Below are 15,802 nucleotides of genomic sequence, written 5' to 3'. Positions count from 1 at the left end.
TCACATCTTCCCAAGCAGAAATAATAAAGCAAAGGTTAGGAACAATGTTTTTGCTCCACTAATAGACTCAAAGCAGATTCAAAAGGTCACGAGGTTAGAAGCGTAAGGATCAGGAGTAATGAAGTTCTCCTCATCTTCCTTCAAGAAATGCTTATCTGGGCTTAAATCTTCCCTCTTCTAGCAATGAAGAGTCTGGCAGCCTGAATACAGAACTGTGTGAAATGCCAGCTCATTGCCTCCATTGCCCAGTCTGTATAGTTTACTCATCACGTCACCATAACTGCATTAATGGAGATACTCAGAGGCTTTCATCTTTTATTATTGTCCCAATATTTATGAAAGGAATGGGAACAGTGAATATGGATGAAACACAGATAAACCAGCCTGAGAGAAAGGGCCTTGTGCCTGTAATCCAAACCCACTTATCCAGAGCCTAAATGAGACCATCACTTATTCCTAGAAAAGCTGCACAGACAGGAAGAAGCATGCATGTTCCAAGACCATTACAGCTTTAAAGGCCCCTGTTCCTAAAGCTACGGCAGGTCTCTCACCATTTTCAGACAGCAGGTCACTATGAATTACTAATTATCAAAGCAGGCAAGTCATGTCCATTGCTGACCTACTGTGTGAGCTGGGCAGAAAACCAAATCTGTTCCCACTGCATTGACTCAGGCTGTAAAGTGATGTAAATATAAAATATGTGCGCTGAAGAGGTTTGAAGCTTAATATAGATCTTGTTAAATGTTCATAAAGAATACTGGAGCCCTTAGATTAAGAGGTACACCAGAGGAGACTGATAGGGTTATAAAATCCATTTTTGCAAATAACTCATATTTATATAGCGCCTTTCAGCCTACAGATCCCAAAGCTTTTTTCCAACATAACACCCTGATATACTGTGTTCACTTCACCTACCAGTTCAAGGCAACCTCCCCTCAAGTGAAATGTGGCAGCTATGTAATAGCCCCGAATAGCAGTAACTTTAATAATAGCAAGGCATTTATATGGTCTTACAAACTTCAGAGAGTTAATTCCCTGCCCCTTCAGGAAGCAGACAAGGTTTATTATTCCCATTTCACAAAGGCAATATAACCAGAGTGGACAAGAGTGGAGAAAATCTGCGCTCACAGAGATTTATAAAGTGAAATTCCATACATGAGCCTAAAGTGCTTTTAATCCCACATAGAGAAAAACATATCAACATGTCTTATTAAAAAAGAAGTCCTTTACTAAAAATAATGATGTGGAGAGAGCTCTGATCTGGATTCTAACACCTGCCACTTCAGCTGAATAAACTGCCTCCTCAAGCACGTGTTGACATAGAAACATCATGGTCCACAAATGCTTCTGTGCCATGAAACAAATTGGGCGCTCAAAATATACTGCCAGGAATCAGACAATCTGTTTTAAGAGGACCCAAGAGTTAGTAAAAACCTCTTGAAATATAGCAGGAAAAAAGCTGCAGCAACACCGATCTCCAAGGAAGACTGGCATTGTTCTTGCAGCTTTACAGATCTTTTCAGCCCATCTGCACTGCACCGCACCAAGGGAGAAAGCTTCATTTTGTTACCCCCAAAGGTTCTGCAAAATATTCCTGAACTTGGAGTCCCTCTTTTCATACATAGGAAAAGAAAGGTACCAAATCATCAGGATTTAACTTCTTTACTGAGAACTGGAGTCCTGTCCCCAGGCCATATTACTGTTCCTGTATTTTTTACTCAGCAGCGGTGAAAAGGAAAAAGGAGCGTAAAAGGACTACCTTGCCCCTGGAATCTCAAACATCTTTTTAATGATAGCACTGAAAATCCTCCCAGCTTTCATTCTTCTTGCTCTTACCTACCAAGGACTCGTCCTTTTGCAACTTGAGCAATTATTTGCAGCTTGAACCAGGAAACCCCCACATCTAGACAACCCTTTGCTCCCTAGGACTTTGCTTATTTAGCTCAGATTGCATGAAGTCACTGCGATCTCCCTCCAGCCAGAGCAGCTTTTCAGTGGGGCTCCAACCACATTTTTAGCCAGGCTGTGACAACTCCCAGCTGCAAAGGGATCTGCACCACTGTTTGTCCTTCCAGCACAGCCACACCCTGCAATCACTCCCACAGCCTGGGCTATGCCAGGGGCAGGTGGAGGCTGAGCTGTGACACCTGTGCCCTGCAGGACCTCGGGATGAGATGCAAGGAGGCAAAATAAATGAACTGAGCCATGCCGAGCATCATCTACTCTCTGGCGGAGTGATTTCCATTCACAGTAGCACATTTGCTGGAAGAATCATTTCCCATTCAGCACTGCAGCTATAGGAATGTAACTTTGCCAACCAGGGCTCAGCCTCTCTTTCCAAAATACCCTCAACGTGCTATATAGCATCTTCACGATGCGCCACATGGATCAGTGCTCCTGCCTGACTCACTGACCTTCTTCACTTCACAGAAGCTGCTTCCTTTCATCTGTCTGGCTTCGTTTCCCCTGATGAAACTTGCACTTCCATGGTTCCACTGCAGCCTCCAGAGGGAAACGGTGCGTCTGGGGAAGAAAGGACATCTTTAATGCTCCCCTTGCTACCCTCTAGGCAGGCCTGATGCCCTCCAGCACCCGAATGCCAATAAAGCAGCATCATGCATGGGAAGTCACGCAATCAGGGAAGTTTTATGAAAAGCAATTGCAGAACTACATGAGCCGTGGCAAACAGACCATGGCCTGAGCTCATAGCCTGACCCTCATTTAGGCATGTGGACAAGGACACAGGGCCTAGCTGAGGGTGCTCAGAAATAAAACATGAGCCTTTCTGACACTGTCAAGCACAAAACCGAGTGCAAAATCATTTCATGGCACTGAGCTCACAGCAAAGAGCTTTTAACCTTTTCTGCTTTTGGAATAATTTGTTTAACTTTCTGGCATCTCACTACCACACAAGTCAAACACGCCATCGAGAGTTTAGATCAAGGCCCAGGGGAAAAACCTCCCTGGTGTACTTCATGCACTACAAAACAACAGAGATGATGGTGGAGGAGAGCCTCTGACTTTGCTTCCTTAGCAACCTGGATGCCGGGAAACCGAACACATGGCTCTGCAGGCAGCTGCTGGGCCCGTGTCGCTGCTACAGTCCAGGAGAGGAGCCATCTCAGCTCCACTGACTGACACAGCAGCAGCACAGTGCTGTGGGCTCTGCAGGTGACACTTCTTCCCTGCTCCATGTCTGCCTGCAGAGGGTCCAGCTCTGTGGGATGTGCTGAAGTTCAGTTTTGACCCTGAGTAATCAGTGTAATGAAGTGTGTCCTGATAGGACTGAGCTACCACATCAGGAGATTTGCAAGCTTAAGACAGCTTACAGATCCTTATTTATAGCTCTCAGACTTAAGCCCAGACCTGGAGACCCATACTTTTGGGCTTAGAGGTATGTTGAGAGAATAAAGAAAGTGTATATCTATCTCCACCTCCTCTCGATTCCTACCTGTGAGATTACCATCCATCACAGGCACAAGAATAAGGAGAGAGCTGCCTGTCTGTCCTCCATGGTGCTCAGCTACCCTGAACAATGCTGAATTATACCGCCTGCAAAGGAGGCTTTTCCATTAAATAAATCCTCCAGCTCTTTCTTTCCCTTCTTTCCTCCCTCCTCTTTAACCCTAAAAGAATTTCATTTAATACCTAGGGAGCAGAAAACCCACCAGGTTTGACCCTGACCTTTGCAAATGGAAATATGATGTAGTGAGAATTGAGACCTGAGAGTCAACTAGCTTCTTTGGTTTCACTGTGGTAACACCCCAGGTCATTCCATATTTCTATTATGAGCCTCAGATAATGGGGAAGAAAATTAGGTAATTCCATTTTTGGATTAGTTGGGTTTCTTGTCAGCTGGGAGATGGGATCTGAGGTATGTGGAGAATGACTGGAGGCACGGGATGAACAGCTGATTATAGATGTTGTTTGGGATGCTATTTCTGCATGGCCTGCTCCAGAGATATTGAAAGAGATTGTATCTGTTTCCCCTGACATGTATACCTGTTTTCCATCACTGACTTCAAAGTCATAACTCTGCATTTGTCCATATTTGAGTGTGTAGAAAATCCAGGACCGTCGTTTACATGCATCATTGTACTGAACCTTACCTAAGCTTTAAATGATCAAAAATGGGTTATTTATGTAGAGAAGAATATTAAAACACAGCAGAGAACCTACAAGCAGTAGTAAGATTTGTAGGAAAAGGAGTATTGCCAGAGCTGATGTATCTGTTTATGGGTAGAATTATAAACTCGAGTTCAAAGCCTGCAAATTGCCTTATGAAAGCAGATATTCCTCTTAACAGAGACTGATTGATTTCTCCAGGTGCATAAGAAAAGAAGAGTTTGCAGAATCAAGAGCAACGTTAGTGAGGAAAAGAAAAGACAAAACTAAAAGAGCACTGCATGAAACGTTGATAAACGTAGCTTGGAACGGTTGGATACGAGACAATCTTTAATCTAGAGAAAAAAGACACAAAACAATGGCTGGAAGGTAAAGCCTGATTAAATTTAACACTAAGTTTTTAAAACAAAAAAGCAATATGCGTGATTAATGAAGCAAAGTATTTGATTTCCTATCTCATGAGGTCTTCGACTCAAGTCATTCAGGAAGAGCTTTAGTGATACACATTAGCATGCTCAACCAAGGATTGAAAAGAGCAGATTTGATGCTCTCATGTTTTTTTTTTTTTTTCCTATCCTAAAATTTATCTGTGAGCACGTTTGGATTTGGTAAAGCATCTGATACCACATCATAAAATCTAGCTCTCTGGATGATCTGAATGCAATAGTCCATGGACTGAATCACAGCTGAATGGCTGCAGACAAAGAAGAATGCTAAACAGGGAGTTATTGTGTTGCAGAATTATGTTTATTAGGGCATCAGAGAGATCAGGTCCTTGGTCTTTCTTGACGTTGTTATTGATGACTCTAAAAAAGAACTGAACAAAAGGATGACAGGCATTCACAAAAGTGACATGAAGTTGAAAGGGATCACAAATGCTAGGGAAATCAGAAAGAGAATGCAAAGGAATCTGGATAGACTAGAAACACAGAGTGAAAACATCTCAGTGAATTTCAGAGCCAGACAGGTTGGAAGTCTTGGATCTCTTGATGCCTAAAGGCTTTAAAGGTGATGTTCATTAAGACTGTGCCATGATGAAAAAATATGAAAAGATGCAGTGTGTGGGGACACACTCCAGCTGAAGCCCTACAGATACGTGTTACAGCAAGCCAGGAAGAAAATCAGAGAAGTCCTTTAGTGCCTTTGGCAGGTAAGGCATTTAATAAACATGTCTACCTAGAATCTTCTATAATAAAACTCAATGTATCATTTCCATTCACTGAGCTAGTGTCATGTCTGCAAACCGCACAAGGCTTTGTCTCCTCAGTGCATTAATTTCCATCCAAATGCCCAGGCATAGCCTCTATTAGCAACCTCTGTTGACATGAGTAGATTATTCACAGAAGCATAACTAAATCTCTCTTATTTCTCTGAAATCTACACTTGCTTCTCTGCTGGCGGATGAAAATTCACAAATGAAAATGTCTGCTGCCTTCCCTTTAAGTATTTGGGGCTGGATTTAAATGTACAACCTCTGCTGAAAGATGGATTCTAGACGTCACCTTCTCACCATGATAAACTTTAGGACTCAGAATATGCTGTGGCCTAGAGGCAGTTCGCACCAGACCCAGCACCTCCTGGCTGGAAAGTAGTGAACTAAGAGCAGGATACTCCTAAGGACATTGTCAAAGCAAATGTTCCCTGTATCATTATACCCTAGGGATACAGGGAACATTTAGCTAGTCTAGAGCAACTCTTCTGGCTTCCCTGCCAGGCTGTGGCACCCCTTCCTTTGGGGGTCTATGCCAGGAACAAGGGAAGGGCATTCTGCAGTAACAGTAGGACGTAGCATTGCAGTTGTGGAGCTGAGACAAGACAACACAACGCCAGATTGCTCTTTGTGGCCCTGGAACACCCAAAGCTAAAGAATTTGTATACGTGGGAGGAATGATCTTTTCCTGTAGGTCCGCCCTCACCCTGTCTGGCATTAGCTGATGCCCTCTAGCCTGTTTGTCCCAGAAGCAGGGAGCAACTGTCTGCATGACTTCATTTCTCTGTGACCTAGAAGTGCTTTCCAATTTACCACTCACATCGCTCAACCAAAGCAATACATACGGACCTGCCTGCAGAGCATACTGCGCTGCCGTGCCTTACTCCATCAGCCTCTGCTGCTCCCTAGCATGGCTTTATCCCTCTGTAAAATAAAGGTCATTATGGTGTTATTCAGGTAGTGGAAGCTTTGAAGAAACGCTTTCAAGTACGCTATAGAAGTAGACATTATTACCCACTGCCCAGGGGTTTGGAGAAGGTTTACTCCAATAAAAGGCTTTGCATTCTGCTGGCAGGAAGCACTACACATAAAGTGGGAAATTTTCCAAGCTGAATTCAGATGAGCTGCTTTTTTATCAGATCTTCTAGAGAATGGGCACACCACTCCCTGGACTGTGTGAGGGCTTAATGCTCTAATAATATTCACTCTACCGCTCCAGATTCACAAGGTAGAGCAACGTGCAAAGTTGAAGACTGATATTTCAAGGGGCTGATCTGAGATGAGATCCAACATTCACAGGCAGATCTGACATCTGGCTCAGGACGTGTGCACATAGGAGTCGTGGTGCTCAGCATTTAGAGGCACAGCAGATTTAGCATGGGGCAGGAGGTAGAGCATAGGCTAGATTAGCCAGTCCTCATAGCTAGGACCGTGGTGAATTAGCCCCTCTAGGGAGGACTGTGGGTTATGCTTGGCTCCAAACAGTGCTCAGACTCCTACTTCATAAACACTACATCCCTTCTCGGGTGTTTGAACTGGTGGAAGAAAATGGAGAGAAACAGGAAAGGCTTATGGATCAGGCATCTTTCATCTCGACCGCAATAAACCTATTAGCATCGCACAGGTGAGGAAGGGTTTGTGGCACTGCGCTGATAACAGTGCTGACAGCAGATGTTAGGCACTAGGCAAATTCCTTAGAAACAACCTTATTTGAAGTGCTTACTCCCAAAAACCGTCAGCTGTATTTGGGTTGATGTGGAAAATATTTAAAATGGTGTTTCAGACAGCAAAAACAAGAGATGGGTAGAAATTACTGCTCACAAAAGCAAGGCTTAAGTGACAATTTCTGTGGTGAAAAGCTGCATTTATTTAGTTGATTTAAAGCTGCTTTGTAAAGGAAACATTTTACACCTACTCTTCAGGTATAAAGAAGGCTTAAAAATTAGCTGAAAAAGATGTGTTTGTTATTTGAGGATTATCCAGGCCTCTTCCCTTTCTTCTTTGCTCTTCGCATTTTAAACAGAGGAAAAAGTAGGTATAGGGTTGTTTTTTAAAGTGGAGAGACACATGAATCTTTCAAATATCTAGATTCTCACCCCACATATTTTTGCAATATTTTAATTAAACACATGAAAAGAAGCAACAGTGAGTTTCTAGCAATTTATGTAATAATCTTTCCTTTCCTGATTGCTTATCTTTTATCTTTTGATCTAGCAAGGTCATAATCCTACTGCCTCCACTCATCCTTAGGGACCCTCCAGCCAAACAAAGATAAGACTTTGAACTTCTAAAGTAAAAACAGAGTAATCCCTTCCTGTAAACTATAGCAATACCAAACAAAAACGGCACCAACAAGCCACAGCACTGAGGCCTTTTTTGAGCAAAGCAGGAGCTGACATTTCCCTCTATCAGTGCACCTTTTGGGATGCCCCCTCCAGGTATGCACCTTGCCATGAAGCAACATTAGGTCTGGTTTACACAGGGGTTTTTGCAGTCCAGCTGCAGATTTTAACAGGTGTTTTCCTACCTTCCCCAGAGAGCAGATGCTACTTGCACATCTAGAATGTGCCATCCACTGATTGCTGAATCTGTAGCTAGATGTCACAGGGTTTAATGGAACTGCTTCCAGACCCCAGCCAAGTGATCTCCTCCCAGAGTTACTGTAGGCAGCGTGAGATTGCTGTTGCTCCAGGGGGACACCAGCATGACAGGGAAAGGCCAGTGCTGAGACAACAGTCATAAGCATTGCTCCGCTGAACCAGAGCTGAAGTCTGCCGTTGTTCAAAGGAGAATGTTGAGCAGAGCCAGAAGGCAGTTTGTCTCATCCTATACACGCTTCATCGGCTGTTAGGATTCCTTGCCTTTCCTATGAGCAGATGTTTTGGCAAGGTTTCTCTGGATCAATAACTAGCTCTACCACAGCACCTGTACAGGGCATGGAAACACACACAGGAGCACTTAGGATCAATGGGGTCATTCTGTTTCCCAAACAGGGTAAGAGGATGAATAGGAAAAGTGCACAACACGTCCAAAGACATCAGTCACATTGAGATGCATGCTGTGGGATAGGCAAGTCACACAGCAACTCCATGATCAGCAGGCTTGCTGACGATCAGCTACACACACCAGAGGATGTCTACATGAGAAACAGTGTGCAGATGTCCCTGGGTTGCCTTCATAGTGATAATGATCAAGATGCATTACTGCAAAACCATACATGGGCTTAGATGGATCCTCTGCTTCTTATACCTGTGCAGGACTTCTAAGACACATGGAAGTAGGTGCTGAAGCATGAGAAATTCTATTACAGCATACATATATCCACTCATAGAAATACCATTTTGACCTCATCTGACTTATCTCCTGCAATGACAAAACAAGTGCCACGTGTGATGGTGACAGTCGTTCAGCCACATCAAGAGACAGAAGAAATAGGGGTTTTTTGTCCTGTTTGTTTCACATCCTGGTCACTTGTAGCTCTCTATGGAGTCCTGCTACTTGGCAGTCACTGTAACACCATCAATAAATCTCCAAAGTTATCTGAGGCTACAAGATTATTAGCTACCACCCCGATGAGTTTATTTAATGCAGCTGAGATAAAGCAGAACACTCTAAGAATGCAGTCTGCAAATTATCTAAAAAAAAACGACTTAATTTATGTGTCAGTTTCCTTCAGGTTGCACTTCAGCAAGCCATCCGGGATTCACTGCATGAATAGCCAGCCAACCAGTGGGAGGCAAAGTCATCATCGGCTTTTGTGTTCTTTGATTACTGTTATTCAAACTAAACAAAGATTTGTGGTTTGCTGGTGTTCTTCCTTTCCTGTTTTTTTTCTTTTTCCCCCAGATTTAACTGCTACACTCTGACATTGTGTATATTATGGTTATTGTAGAAACCTGTTTAAGAGATAATCTCTGCACACCAGTTTAATGATTGCACCAGCCTTTATTTAAAAGAAATCTGTTGCTTATCCTAGACTTAAATTGCAAGCCTTTTACAGCAGTAAGACTGGCTTTTAAGTGTCTGTAAAAAGCCATAAACGCTTTACAAGGTTATAGAAATAACAGTCTAATATAATGTGCTAACTAGAAGGATTCAAAGGAGTCAGACTTGTCCGAGCATATGTGAAGATACTGCTTGCTCTAGATCACTGGTCTTTAATTAGCAATAGGACCTGGCAGCAGCCCTCAGATCACTCTTGATAGATGAGGCACTGGGGTTTTACTGCACTGCTGGTTGAGGTTCTGTCGACAGTCACCAGAAAAAGGATTCAACCTTCAAAGTTACATAAACTCTGGTGGCATGTGCCCTCTTTTCTGACATACAAGCTCTAAGACTCCTCTGATGATACCTGACCTGGTCACTCCTTGCATTTATATCTCTGCTAGCGGCTGAGTTTTTAGTTTTGAGGCATGGGAAGGAGTGTGCTCGTACAGCACTGCTTCTTTATACATCACACTTCATTTCCCACCTGGTCTTTGTTCAGAAGATGCATTATTTCTGCAGAAACTCCTTGGGAAGGTAGTTTGCCTCAATGTGAGTATGTTTCATTTCTTACACAAAGGTGTATTTGTTCCCACAATTCCCAACTTGCCTAAATCCAATGATGTAGCCAAATTCATCTCCTTTGCTTATTTATTTTCTGAACCATTTCTTCCAATTTCTCCCTTATTCTGAGTGCCCTATAATACATCTGTGTGCTGTGTGGAAGTCATCAGGAAGCCCAAAGCAATGGGCAACCTGAGTTTCAAGTGCATTTCTAAGCAATGCATAAAGAACGTTCCCCACAAATGGGGATGTTCCTGTAATAGGCATCCATAAATACAGAAATCTGCCATTCCCAGAAGCAGTAGCAGAGAGAAACACTTCCTAGTTCTATCTAGTCAGAACCAGGCTCTTCTGCCAAAAGCATTATTGCATGAGAGCTCAAGTCTATAATGACACCGAGCAGGTGTAAACTGAAAGAACAGCTCAGTAAGGGGAAAAGCTAAAACAACTCCCACCCCTGATGTAAAGTCTCCTCGAGGTTCATGTTTTAACAGGATAGAAAAGCAAGCTCTCATCAGAAACGAAACCAAACACTTCCTGCATTTTCTACTGACTGAATTTCTTTTCCTCAAAATCTTGTTCTTCTACCAAAGCTCCTGGGAGTGCATACCTTTGCATTAACCACTGCTAAGGGGGAGATGAAAGAAAGATAGAGGTTCCTTGTTATCCAGGTGGGACCCTCTGTCCTAATTACATGGAAAATGTGACATACTACACAAAATCTAAACCCCATGAATTAGTTCAAATCTCAGACAAATGACTGTTCCAGTAGAATGCTTATTGCAGAAGGGCTGGCAAACTCCCCTTCTTGTATTTATTACTGCTCTGTTCAGAACAAGCCACATGATGTCATTGAAGAACAGAGTTGCGAAATGTCACATTCCAGACTAGGAACCAGGAATGATTTCCAGTGTAGGCAAATGACATGAAAAAATATCAGTAAAACATCCATGAGGGGAAAAAAAAAGGCTGAAACAAACAAACAAAAAACCCCTGAAGCCATGTGAAACAAATTATGTTTTGCAAAGCTGACATATTAATGACGCTTTACTTCAAATATATTTACTGAAGAAGTCCTCTGTATCTTCAGAATATGGAGCTAGGATTGCAAAATTAATTTAAATTTCAGGAGGAACATTTACAGATTATTTACATAGTAACAATCTGCAAATATTTCCTTTGGATATTGCCATTTGGAAAAGAATTTGGATGTCTTGCTTCCCACTTTACTGGCATCTTTAGGGATGGGGCTATAAGGAAGATTCCAAGCTCCCTCTGCTCTAACACCCTATTTGTTCCAAGGATAATCTGAAGAACAAATATACTGTTATAAAAGTTGAGTCTTTTTTATGGCTGCTATTTATTGCAAGGTTAAAAAACTCGAAGGTCCTTTTACATTACCTCTGCTAAGACGAGAGTCCTTTTCTCTCTGCATTACAGTTTTGTGAATCCTTTCCAAAACACTGATTCTTGCCACTGGTTTAGTATTTTCAGTTTTGGGGTAAACTTTCCCTCTTCTGGCTCCAAAGAGAAATAAATCACCTGAGAAGTTACAACAGCAATGACAGCTGGATCAGTTTATGGTGTCTAAAATTAGCCAAGATGCTGGGAAGCCCTCAGAAGATATACTTCCTCTTGGGGCTTCATGCTTTGTTCTCAAGAAAGTCAAGCCATTTTCCATTGGTTCAGCCTTTTAACATCTGAAGAGGAAGTGACTACACTAAATACCTTGTGCAGTTCATAAAAAAATGGATCAGAGCTGAGATATTACTTTCCTAAGAATCAGCCACTTGGGATTTCCACCGAACAGATGGGAACAAATCCCAATCTGTCCTAATTAAAGAACAAAATGAAATTAAATCGTAATTGAACAGAACCTCAGCATCACACACAACGTGGTGGAATATAATGTTCTATTGCTTTGCAGAATGAAGATTCCGGGGAATAAATCCAGGGCTCATCTAAGTCAATAGGTCTCATTCAGAGAACTTCAGATGTGGCTCAAACACTGCTGAAGTATAATCTCAAACCAGCTTCATGAAATGTTCTGCCTTTGGTCACAGCTGCATCTCTCTGACACTCCTTGACCTCTTCCAGTGAAAAAGACAGGCAAAACAGGCAAAATTCATGCAGGAGGTACACAGAGGTAACTTACCATGGGACTCCCACTCAGCAGGTCCTATTTCTAAACACAGTCACACCTCTATTCCCACATATGTCTAGACATTGCTGAGCAGAAATTACCTGGATGCAAGGAGTGCAATAAAAAGTACCCAAATCATTAATCACCGTCACTGAGTGGCTAGTTAAACCCAATTATGTTCAGAACCAGATTACTGAGGATAGAAATGGCCATAAAGAAGAACCTTAGAAGGCAGGGGACGGAGCAAAGGTACAAATGGAAGTAATTGCACTCTGTACGTAGATAATGCCTTTTTTTACTTCTGCTGTGCTGCCTTCTCATCTGAGCACCAAAAAAAATCCAACAGCACAAGTCTGCATCTTAGGGGGATCAAAACAAGCCAGAAAAATCCTGAGCTTTATCATTTCTAAACTGTTTGGAATATCTTTGACACCACACATACTGGTACAATTGTACCTTGTCAAATAGAGGAACTCTGTAGTGTCAATAAATATTAATTCTCCATGCTGGCTTTCAGCATAAATCTTAGTAGACTGAAATATCTGCTGCAGGAACATGAAAAAAAAAAAGCAAAAGTAGCAATAAAAGTCCAACAAAAGTGCTAGATTTAGCATCCACCACTGCCTGCTTTATGCTAGTCAAGTAACAGATGTTTCAAGCTAAGCATTTCAGAGAAAATTAGACTGATGCACTCATACAATACAGCAAATTCTGTTGCAAACTTGCAGAATGTTTTGGGAATAAGTCCGGTTCTATTAAAAAATGGATGTGAAACAAACTGACATGGGTTACAAAGCTCACAGTCCTGCACTACAACAGGAATGTTACAAGAAGGTTAAAGATGATCACAGGAAAATCATAGATCCAGAAATGCTAATTTTTTTACACTCAAAAAGGATTTTGTGCTTCCCACTGTCCTGCATCACCCCACTGCAAAGATGGCAGCACTCAGTTCTGAGCAAGCATAGAAGGAATCTTTGTGGTTCATCTGTCTTTGCACAAGAAACACAAAAGATGCTGTCCACAGGGGACAGCATCTGCTTTTTACCCCTCATTTTTGCATAACCATTGAGCACTGAAGGCACCAGTTACAGATATTAGTTTTTGAGGGTAAAGAGTGCCTTTGTCTAGATTCATGACCAGTACATGTCACTGCAAAGCTCTAATTACACTTATAAAAGCAATAGCAAATGACTGATGCATTTTTGGACCCGAAGCCTCGTGACAAGCCAGAATCAGTTCACTTTGGAAGCCCCTACATCTTTTACTTCATTGTATGGCAAAGCACTGAGCTGCAAGAGGAATGGCAGTGTATGACACAGTGAAGTCTGACAGAGGCAAAGCAGCAGCTGGCAAACATCTCATAACAGGCAGGGCCAACATCAGGGTCAGTGTTTACAATTAATAAATCAAGTGAACAGTGCTCACACCAATGTTTGGGAAAGAGTCTGCATCACCAATCTGACCTTCTCCCCAGCTGGATTCTTTTCTCTTGGTGAACAGAAATAAATTGGGGCCCCATGTCAGAAACTGGGAAACTACACAAAAACAAACAATGAAATAAAGCTGGAACAATGACCAATTCAGACAGTTTAGATGCCCTTCTGCACATTGTACATGTCAAAATTTCCTCATACCAAAGAACTTCCTGCAAAAAGCACAGGATGCCTTTATTATAGAGTGGGTGGTGTTTGATACAGTATCCCAATTGGCCAGGAAAGCCTATGAACCATACATTATTTACTGCTATCTTCCCAACTGCACACTGCCAGCAGTGTAATCTTTTTCAAAGTTGATTGACACACACACACACATAGATTATACCCTACCATGATAAGCTTGAAGCATAGGCGGAGTTTAATAGGCAGGAAATCAGCTCCTTCTTCTCTCCTCCTTTCTCTCACTTCATTTCAGTGGCAACGTGCCCTTTTCCCCAGACACAAGCAATTATTTTGCAGCAGTGAAACTTGTGCTAATCCGATAGAACACATGGCAAGCAAAACTAAGTTATGTCCTAGCAGTACCCTAGCATAGGCTTCCTTATTTATTCTCACTGTCCGGCTTAATGACACTACTCAAATACTCAGCACACCTGGATTAATTTCACAGCCACAACTGTGCTTTCCATGAATCTTAAGAAAAGGACTACCATCATTTGATAGATGTCAAGTATTGCCACATAAATTAAATTAGACTCAAGGTCGAGGCGATCAGTGTATTTTGTTGCTGAAGGCAAAAGAAGTACAGCAATTTTAGTAATTCTTTCAGTTTAACAGATACAAAATGCTGAATCAGCAACACAACGAGGTTTATTCCATGAGAATGCCCATGCAAATGCATCGCAGCTTGAACTCTGTGATCACTTCATTTTATATTTGGACAGATGTTGCGTGTTGTAATTAAAAACAGTTGTTATTGGCAAGGAAATGTTATTGGAGTAAGGAACAGATGAGTTCTTAAGGAACCCATTGGGCCACATTCATCCCTGGTGTTACCCCATTGACTTAATAGGCATACAAAAATAAAATTAGTCCAATCTGTTTCTTAGATAGATGTCTCTAGAGGAACACGAGAGTGAAACAAGATAATTGAACCCCTTCCCCAAGAGTCCAGTGGCATGTACAGAAAGCAGGCAACTTTTCAAGCAAAATGTTTTTTAATTTTACTCTCATTTTTGAGAAGGCTTCCTAAGTGCTGTGAATTACTACACATTTGAAAGAGTAAAATCAGTCACAGGGACGAGTTCCACTCACAACCTTCCTAGACAGCAGTCCCATGCAGAAAAGGGATTGTGCAGAGCCATCATCACAGGTTTGAGTCTCAGGGAGAAGCCAGGCACGGACTCTTGAAACACCTCAGTGGGCACCAAGGGATGGTGAACATTTAATACCGTATCTGTTTGCTTAAGCCAAAAAGGGCAGCAATTGCTAAGGAAACACGAGCACCGTGAGCTCACCAGACAAGTAATAAGATCCAAGTCTGTATTTATAGAGCAGTCACTGTGGATTAACACACCCTTTAACTGCATAGATCCTCACCAGCTGGCAAGTGCCTCTGGCACCCTTTAAACACAGGAAAGGCTGACTTACATAAAGCAGGCCAGCCTGGGCATGACATCTGTCCGTCGGTGCAGTGCTGCTCACGAAACTCAGCCTGTCTGCTTGGCTCCCAGCTGGCAGCGATAGCTTTATCCTTCCCAGTCCTGCCTCACCCTTTCCTCCATTGCTGGTGGGAAACAGGGCATCAGCTTTTCTTCTAAGCATCCTTCTTCCTTGCTTCCCACTGGTAAGAGAGAAAGGCCTGTATGAGTCACTGAATCAGTAAGGTTGGAAAAGACCACTAAGATCCTTTGGTCCAACCATCCACCTATCACCAATGCTGCCACATCCCTCAGTGCCACATCTACACCGTTCTTGAACGCCTCCGGGGCCAGTGACCCCATCCCCTCCCTGGGCAGCCTGTTGTAATGCATCGCTACCTTTGGAGAAGAATTTTTCCTAACGTCCAAGCTGGCACAACTTGAGGCCGTTCCCTCTCATCCTATCGCTGTTACCTGAGAAAAAAGGCCCAATCCCCACTTCACCTTCACTTCACTTTCAGAGTGTGGAGAACATCCCGTCTCCCTCAAGCTCAGCCCACAGCACTTGTGCCCAAGCCGCTCAGGTCCCCCCCAGCGGGCACAACCCCGGCTGGGAGCGCAGCCCACCGGCACGCAGCGCGCACCTCAGCCGCGGGCAGCGCCGCCGGAGCGCGGGGGGGCGGCACGGCGAGCGGTG

At 42.9% G+C, this 15,802-nt stretch overlaps 1 protein-coding gene across 6 annotated transcripts in view; it reads right to left on the bottom strand.

The window, feature by feature from the left end:
- Positions 1-15,693, bottom strand: part of CHD2 (chromodomain helicase DNA binding protein 2) — a 110,183-nt gene extending 94,490 nt beyond the window's left edge. For 3 of the 6 annotated variants that reach the window (XM_090149051.1, XM_090149054.1, XM_090149053.1), the window contains exons 1-3: positions 15,610-15,693; positions 15,116-15,308; positions 2,415-2,523 (exon numbers count right to left, since the gene is read on the bottom strand). The gene's annotated coding sequence lies outside the window, so the exon portion shown is untranslated. The remainder of the gene's footprint in view (positions 1-2,414; positions 2,524-15,115; positions 15,309-15,609) is intronic. The other 3 variants (XM_090149040.1, XM_090149044.1, XM_090149046.1) reach the window with 1 other exon arrangement.
- Between the last annotated feature and the right edge of the window lie 109 nt (positions 15,694-15,802).

The sequence above is a fragment of the Phasianus colchicus genome, chromosome 12 (genome assembly GCF_987193195.1).
Source record: "Phasianus colchicus chromosome 12, bPhaCol1.hap1.1, whole genome shotgun sequence".
Classification (NCBI taxonomy): Eukaryota; Metazoa; Chordata; class Aves; order Galliformes; family Phasianidae; genus Phasianus; species Phasianus colchicus.
The sequence above is the reverse complement of the archived record's forward strand: the minus strand, read 5'-3'. Positions and strand labels throughout refer to the sequence as shown.